A 7,881-nucleotide genomic window follows, 5' to 3' on the forward strand; every position below is an offset into this window, starting at 1 on the left:
ACACAATTAGTGTCACACCTTCTAGCATGTGACAGGCAGTGCAGTCCCTCAAAGTGCAGCCCGGGCCAGTGCAGAGATACATAACAGAGCCATTTGGAGGTGCTTGAAGGGGTTTGTGGTGTAGAAGATGATGAGACTTATAACCGCTGGAGGCTCAGAAGAATCAGGCTTGGGTGAAGGCTGTGACCTTGAAGTGATATTGAAAGAAGATTCTGGGATAGAGAAAGAGGTATCCAAAGGGGCTTAGGCTATGAGTCTGCAGGGATATGAGGGCCCTACCCAGGCTAACACTGTCATCATAATTAACACTGCTTGTGTAGCAAGAACCACTTGAAGGGCTTTTTACATAAAAGGATTAGTCCTCATTCCTAGGAGACAGACCTCTAGACACAGAGAAGCTAAGGCTTTCAAAGGTTTCATGGGTTGGGCTACAAAACCAGACACACTACTCCAATTACCATCTGCAAATCACACTGGCCTCAGCTGCCTGCTCTGGGATCTATACTCCCAGAGAGATCTCTGCTTTTTTCACACAGACCAGGACCCTTTGGATTATCTTACCTCATATATTTGTAAAACAAATAATGTATCTCAATAGTTTTTTTTATTAAAAAATGAATACTGAGGAGCTGGGCGGTGGTATTGTGATTAAGATCACTGACTTCTCTTGCAGAGGACCTGGGTTCGATTCCCAGAACCCATAGGGTGACTCAGAACTGTCTTAACTCCCAATCCAGGAGATCCAGCACCAATGCCCTACACAAACATACATATAGGCAAAAGACTCACCAAAATAAAATAAAATAAAATAAAATGAAAAAGATTTTAAAATACATGCTGGTTCTAAGAATAGCTGGGTGATAGAGATACATTTTAGAAAGAAGGAAATATCAATGCTGGGGAGGGTGGCTCTACTCCCAGCACAGTACTGTGTGCCTTCCCAAGCTGTCTTGGTGTTCATGGGACTTGATTGGATGCGATGGGCCAGGATGATGTAATGGTAGCACTCACTGAGCAGCCAAGAACCCTGGCAGGTTATTAACAGCTTCCAAGAACGCAGTACACAGAATCTGTGCAGAAAACTATCTGGCTCGGTGGCATGCCTCTCTCTGGGGGATTGTTATTTAGTGGAGAGAGAAGGGCAGATGGGCAGGAGTGGCGGGCCAGCACAGCCTTCACAAGGACAAGAAAACAGGAAGAAACTAGTGAAGCTGCGGGAGGCCGGGACAAAAATGTGCAGGAACAACTGAGACGTATGTTGTCGTTTCTCCTAAAATTTGAGCCAAACGGGCCTCCGTAGGCTGTTAGGATTTCCCTCTTCCGGTTGTTTTGTAACTCCTGTGCGTGCGTCCTGGTTAAAATGGGGTTCCTTTGGGAATGACCACAGATGGCAAGGGAATTCAGGGGTAATGGTAATAAGAACAATATCGTACTGACACAAAATAGATGTGTAGATCAACAAGGATGGAATTGAGGATCCCAATATAAGTCCACGCAACTACTATGGTTAACTAATTTCTGACAAAGATGCTAAAAACCCACACTGGAGAAAAAGACATAATCCTCAACAGGCAGTACTGGGGAAATGGGATGTCAATGTGTAAGAACGAAACCAGATAATTACCTCTTAACCTGCACAAAGCTCAACTCCAAATGGGTCAGGGAGCACAAGAGACCTGATGCCTAGGAAGTGTGGGAGGAAAAGGTAGAGAGAGACCGGTGTTTCAGCTTGCAGGCATGGGTAAGGGCTCTCAGAGAGAGGAAAGGCCAGCAATCCACACATGGGATCTCATAAAACAAAACAGCTTCAATACACTGTGAGACAAGTGAGTCGCAGGAGATCTCACCAGCTATTGGTGCATAATATACCAAGAACTCAAAAAACTAAACATTAAGAAAACAAATAACAGCTAAAATGTGGACTGCTGGACTGAAGGAAAATGCTTCAAAGGAAGAAGATAAATATCCAGGAAATACTTTTTCAAATGTGATTAGCAAGCTGGGTGGTGGTGGTGCACGCCTGTAATCCCAGTAATCAGGAGGTAGAGGTAAGTGGATCTCTGTGACTTCAGGCCAGTTTGGTCTATATAATGAGTCCTAGGATAGCTGGACTCTGTCGGGGACCCTGTTTGTTTTGTTTTTAAGTGCTCAGTGTTCTTAGCCATCAAGAAAATGCAGGTTAAAACGTCTTTAAGAGTCTATTTCATCCAGTTAGAATGGTTGTCAGAAGGAGAGTTGGTGAGGTGTGCGAATGAGTGAAGCCATTTTGGAAAGCAGTTTTTGGGTTTCTTAAACAAACAAAAGAACCCAGCTATTCCAATCCCCTGGGAATGCAGCAGAAAGATGTTATATCCTATTTCAGGATATAACACACACACACACACACACACACACACACATATATATATATATATATATATATATATATATATATATATATATATATATACACACACACACACATATTCATTGTGCACTATATACACACACACACATCCATGTTCATTGTGCACTATCTTCTGGACAAGACATGGTTATCAAACTTATGAACAGCATCTCTAGTTACCTACACAAGACTTGGAGAAGTCCAGATTCTGAAATAGATAAGTACCACACCAGCCCCAGTAGAATCTGTGTGACAAGTTCCACAGATGGAGGCATTAGACGTCCAAAGAAGGAGGTCTCCTAGAACCAGTTGTGGAACTCTCGGCCGGAGCAAACATATTGAGCCGTAGTTCTCATGGCAATTTTTCTGTTTTGTTTTCTTTCATTTCTTTTCTTAGTTACAGGTTCCTGGTAGCCTAGACCATGATCTTAAGCAAGAATAATGGGTACAAAACCATCCCTAGAGATGTGGTCACTAACATGACCGTATCTCCGGGGAAACCAATGCTTTACTTTTCAAATCATTAACAAAATTATTATGATAAATAAAAACTTTCCCAACAATAAAATTTCATGTGGCTACACGTGTGTCATTGGAGGTGGGTTTTGGTATATGGTAAAGAAAGCCTTAATTAGAAATAATTAAAATAGTTTAAATTTATGCATTGAAGATTGATTTAAAAAAAATCAGGCATTAGATGTTAAATAATAACCATATGGGGCTGGAAAGTTATCTCAGCAGTTAAGAGCACTGACCATTAAAGATTTATTAACCTGTTCTTGGGAATATGCCACTAGCCTTGGATGACCACCCTATTGAATATACTCTTTTAGAATTGTTATATTTTGATGATTTACATTATTAATAATGATGTTACCTGTTCCATTTGTGATTCACATATGTAGTTTCGGTGATGTGATGCTTGGATGATTTTTGTATTTTACTGTGCCAAATGATTTTTGTTGGTGCTCATGATTGTTTCGCTGGATACAGTTTCTAAGAGTTGTTATGTTTGATTTTTAATGTATAAAATTCCCTGCTTAAGAGCTACAAAATTCACTCAGATTCAAACTGCCTCCGTGCTTGTGTCTTTTGTCACTGCCAAATCCTTACCCACCTGGACTTTGAGAACCCTCATCCCAGGGACCCCCATACCCGGCTGGGGTGGTCCGTGGCAGATCAGGAAGTTGCTGTTCAAACTTCACTCCTTTTAAAGAGTGATTGACAAGTGATAGCTGCTATGGGCAGGAGTATCATTTTAAGGGCAGGGCCACAGTAAGTTTCCCACACTTCAGTGGGAAGCCACACACCCATGCACATATGAGAAGCACTAATTGGATTTATTGGATTATCCAAAGAGAAAAAGAGGGAGAGGAGACATAAGGTTAGAATAGGGATGGGGGAGGGGGGAGTTGGAAAGAGAAATGAGTGATGGGTGTGGTCATACTTCATTGTATACATGCATGAACATTTTAAAGAATGTAAAGATGAAGAAGGAGGAGAAGGATGATGATGATGATGATGATGATGATGATGATGATGATGAGGTATAGTGGGATAGTGGGAGACTAGGGCTGTGTGGTCATTGGTAAAAGAGCCTGGGCATGCTCCAGGACCTGTAAGCAGGATGTGCTCAGAGACCTTAAATGGAAAAATGGGTAATGTAGTGTTCATATCCATGTGCTCTTTCACGTTGGCCTAATTTTTAGAATGCAATGCTTTCATTTACAGCTAGCCCTTCAAACACATTTGCACCAAGGTGTTAATGGTTCTCAGGTCTCCTCTTGGTGTAAGCAATGTTGCAATCTCTATCTGTCACATTTGGTGGGGCAGAATGAAGAAGGGGGGGGAGAGAGACAGACAGAGACAGAGAGACAGAGACAGAGATTATGTACTCATACTTACAGTATATCATTATCAATAATCAAAAGGCCAAAGCAAGCCAGTATATGTTAATGGATGAAAACCCGTCCACACGATATGGGTTCTATACACACAATGGGAGTTTAAATCATTTGATTCATAAATTGAGACTATAAACAATCTGAAACCATCAACAGAAGTATACATTTTCAAACTATTTGGGAGGTTATCTCTATGAAAGTAGCATTCCCAGAATGGTGTATCGGAAGGAATCCAATCATATCCTCTTTAGCATGATAGCTCAATATGCTGGAGAGCTATGAAATATTTCGAGCCTTAAAAAGCAGGGCATTCTCATGCTTGTTACAACATGGGTAACTCCTGTGGATATTAAACGAAGGAAACAAACTAGCCACTCACAGAGATACCCAGAGACAGGAAGTAGACATTTGGGAACTTTCCCCCAAGGTTCATGAATTTGACCACTTGGTCCCTAAAAATTGGTGGTGCTGTTTTCAAAGGCTGTGGAAGTTTTGGGACAGGCAGCCTAGGAGGCAGACACGTTCTCTGCTTCAGCTCCGGCCTTCAGGTTCCCACCTAGAGCACCTGAATAAGCCCTCTCCTCCTTCAAGTTGCTTTTAGTTACAATGTTTCTCAAAACAGAGGAGTAAACCAGAATGAGGTGCCAAGGATTCTGCCAAGGCAGTACACTGACCCAAGTCTCTCTGGGCACAGAGGCTTCTAAGGACATCTGCTTTTGGAAGCTACGTGGTTCTTTGCTGCACAAGAGTCCAACCTAACAGATTACCACAGAACAGTCACCTAACACAGCCAATTACATTCTAATAACCCGTGACCAGGCAAGAACATGCAAGGAAGGGAATCACACACAGACACCTGAGAGGTTGTGTGTGCAATCAGATGCACCTGTTTGTGAAGATGTTCACACAAGGAATTCGTAAGGTTTTATGAACCTTTCCAACAGTCTGCCTCCTGATACACTGTTAGTAGGTCATGCAGGAGGCCCCGCGTCTTAGCTACATTCACATCACTATGGCTACATCACCCAGTGGGAAGAGTATTAACAACATAGGATGGGGGTTAGCTCTGGGTTTCTCTGGGTTCATGGAGGCAGGAGCATATGTCAGAGGCTGTTCACATCACAACTGACCAGGAGGCAGAGCAAGCAGTTGAAACATGGTTATCACGTTTAAAGGTTCCATAGTTTCCCTCCAAATAGTAGCAGCAGTTGGGAGACAAAAGTTCAAAGGAGGAGCCTCAAGGACAGTTTAGCTTCTCATCCCAATATTGATCTTTCCTTTAATCTCTCAGATGACCAAAGCCCTCAGTATGGACGCTGAGATGCCCTGTCTCTGCACTTGACCTGATTCAGGTCATGGGGGATGTACAACCGACAGGCACACATACAGAAACGTTGGGATTCGGTGGACCACACACTTTCATGGAGCCAGGGATGGGGCTGAAAACGCACTAATTATAGATGGCATGATGAGGAAGTGGGCTAGCTAATCTTGGGCCAGGGGGATCTCTGTAGGAGAGCAGTTCCAGGCTGCGGTCATCAAGGAGGAGGGAGCTGTGGTGGATATCTGCTGCATATGCGCTCAGCCCCTGTGCCTGGACCAGGGGAAGGCACAGTCAGTCACTCAGGATTTCCGCAGCTCTCCCGCAACTGGACCGGCAGCTGGGAGTGAGTCAGCAGCAGCAGATCTTTGCTTCATGTGGGCGTGGAGTATAGGCTAGCCTTGTGATCATCCTGCCTCAGCCCAACCCCTCCCCCACCCCTGCCCCCATCTCGCCTTACTCCTACCCCCACCCCACTTCCACCCCTTCCCCCACCCTGCATCCCACCTTACCCCTACCCCCACCCCACTCTCACTCCACACCCACCCCTTCCCCCACCCCTGCCCCATCTCACTTTACCCCTACCCCCACCCCACTCCCACCCCTTCCCCCACCCCTTCCGCTCATCCCACCTTACCCCTACCCCTACCCTACTCCCACCCCTTCCCTGAGCCCTGTTCCCACCTCTGCCCCTACCCCTGCCCTACCCTCACCCCCACCCTATGCTGGATTACAGGGAGACGTCACCATGCATGATTCAGGTCTTTTCTCCCCACCTCTTCCATCTTAGTTAGGGTTAATTATTGTGCTAAAACACCACAACTAAAAACAAGTTGGGGCCGGGCGGTGGTGGCGCACGCCTTTAATCCCAGCACTTGGGAGGCAGAGGGAGGCGGATTTCTGAGTTCGAGGCCAGCCTGGTCTACAGAGTGAGTTCCAGGACAGCCAGGGCTACACAGAGAAACCCTGTCTCGAAAAAACCAAAAAAAAAAAAAAAAAAGTTGGGGAGGAAAGGATTTATTTCATCTTACAACTCTCGGGTCATACTCTGACATACAGGGAAGTCAGGACAGGAACTCAGGATAGGAACTGAGGCAGAGGCCATAGAGGAATGGCTTGCTCCTTGTGGGTGGCTTAGCCCGCTTGCTTATACAGCTGTCTAGGCGTGGCACTACCCACAGTGGGATACATGGTCTCTCATGTATCCCAATCACTAATCAATAAACTGTTGGAGAGACTTGCTAACAGGCCAGTTTTGTGAAGGCTTTTCTCAGTTGAGGTTTCTCTTTCCAAATGACTCTAGCTTGTGTCAAGTTGACAACAAACTAGCCAGCTCTCTCTCTCTCTCTCTCTCTCTCTCTCTCTCTCTCTCTCTCTCTCTCTCTCCCTCTCCTTCTGCCTTTCTCCCTTTTCTTTATCCCTCCCTCCCTTCTCCCATTCTCTCTCCTTTGAACAATCCAAGTGCTTATACAGTCCCAAATCTTTTCTTCTGTGTCCCTTCGATTGTAAACCTCTGTATTTGTTTGATATACCCTTACAGATAGTGCAGCAAGGGACACACATCAGCCTCCCGGAACTGGGAGCTCTTCCACCTGTCCCGGGTGAGGGAAGGATACATTCTTCAGACCCCTGCTGCTGCCCTTGCTGCTCATTCACTCTGCACGAGCTGGTTGCTGCCCTAGCTTGGACAGCCCCATGCATCTACCTTGTGCTCTAGGGACTCAGTGTTTGCTTCTAGTGGTTTCTGCTGCAGACTCCTGGGAAGATGTTACCCTGTGTAAGGTTACTGCTTCCAATATGTCCTAAATTACAAATTCTCTGGGAACCCAAATAGCCCTGAGTCCCAGGCCTCCAGCTCTGTGATCTGTCTTTCCACCCATGGATTAAGAATGTTTCCATCAATGGGCAGTGGTGGCACACACGTTTAATTCCAGCACTCAGAAGGCAGAGGCAGGTGGATTTCTGTGAGTTCAAGGCCATACTGGTCGTCAGAGTGAGTTCCAGGACAGCTAGGGCTACACAGAGAAATCCTGTCTCAAAAAAAAAAAAAAAAAAAAAAAAAAAAAAACCTAAACGAAAACTGTTTCTACCTTCGTACATTTGACTCCAGTCTCTGCAGCTGCATGAACCCCAATTCTGTGTTGGTTTAGGAATTTGCATCTTACATTGTTTGCCCCAACAATTGATTCTTCAGACATCCAGAAGGCTTCTCTTTGCAGAGTCCCCAGGCTCAACCTCCAGAAGGAAGAAATGCAGATGATCTCTGGTCT

This window comes from Apodemus sylvaticus, chromosome 22 (assembly GCF_947179515.1).
Source record: "Apodemus sylvaticus chromosome 22, mApoSyl1.1, whole genome shotgun sequence".
Classification (NCBI taxonomy): Eukaryota; Metazoa; Chordata; class Mammalia; order Rodentia; family Muridae; genus Apodemus; species Apodemus sylvaticus.